Source organism: Lipotes vexillifer, unplaced genomic scaffold (genome assembly GCF_000442215.2).
Source record: "Lipotes vexillifer unplaced genomic scaffold, Lipotes_vexillifer_v1.1 scaffold371, whole genome shotgun sequence".
Lineage (NCBI taxonomy): Eukaryota > Metazoa > Chordata > Mammalia > Artiodactyla > Lipotidae > Lipotes > Lipotes vexillifer.
In genome coordinates, this window is record NW_006786304.1 from 2,630,496 (window position 1) to 2,631,824 (window position 1,329).

Genomic DNA, 1,329 nt, shown 5'->3' on the forward strand with positions numbered 1-1,329 from the left:
ATGCGAACTCTTAGAGCCCACGAGCCACAACTAGTGAGCCCGCAAGCCACAGCTACTGAAGCCCACATAACTAGAGCCTATGCTCCGCAACAAGAGACACCACTGCAATGAGAAGCCCGCGCACTGCAATGAAGACCCAATACAGCAAAAATTAAATAAATAAAATAAGGTTATGAAATAAAAAAGAGTAGAAAGTCGGGGCTGGTGGAACTGTTAAATATCTTGATTGTGGTGATGTAATATGATAGTAAGCATTTGCCAAAACACAGAATGATCCACCAGTCGATTTTACTGTATATAAATTATTCCTTAATAATAAAAGAAGAACATGAGCATATAGGATCTTCATAGATGCCTCTTATCTCACTGAAGAATTTTTATCATGGATACTGAGTTCTGTCAATTGCCTTCTGTGAACCTAGGATGATCATATATTTTATGAAAAGAATCCAGACATAAAGAGTACATACCAAACACACAGGAAGCTCAAGAACAGACAGGCCTAATTAATACATGGTATAGAAATCGTAATACTTGTTGCCCCTGGAGGTGGGAATGACAAGAATAGTACACAAGGAAACATTCTGGTTTAATATAAATATGGTATATATTGATCTTGGTGATGATTACACAAGTAGATACATTTGTCAAAATTCATGAAGCTGTAAACTTATTTATGCATGTGGCTGCATGCGAATCACATCTCCATAAAGAACTGTTAGCATAGAAGAGTGCTGGCCACAACCTGGTGAACTGACTTCTGGACCCACTAATGGGTTAAAACCTTGAGCTTGATAAGCACTAGTTCACAGGACCTGCAGGGTTGGGGAAATGAGCCCAAGTGTCTTATTTAGTCCTCCAAGCCTTGGAGAATTCCTCCTTTTACAATTTTATAGAAATTTTTAGAGAGGAACTGAAAGAAAATTTCAAAAGTGACTGTTCTCCCTTTTACTCATTTAACATTACTGGACACCTGCAGTGTGTTCGGCATTGAAGAGGCAGAGTGGACTTGGCCGTCAACAAAGTCCCAGCCCTCCAAGAGCTTCTATTCTGGTGGAAGAGATTTGGGCATTTCCGTCTTAGTACTTTTGGTTACCTTCAGCTCAGACTCATCCTTCTTAAGCCTCTCTTCTCTGTCATATCTGCTAAATGTCAAGGCTCTGAATGAAGTTCTTATGTCTCCAGGCTTATGAGGCTTCTCTGCCGTGTGGTCGCCCAACCACACAGACATGTCGAGCTCTGGCAGAAATACTCTTTTATCAAACAGATGTTTTGTCTTCTATGGCAGGACTATTTCAGCACCCATTTGAGGTATTAAACCATGTAATT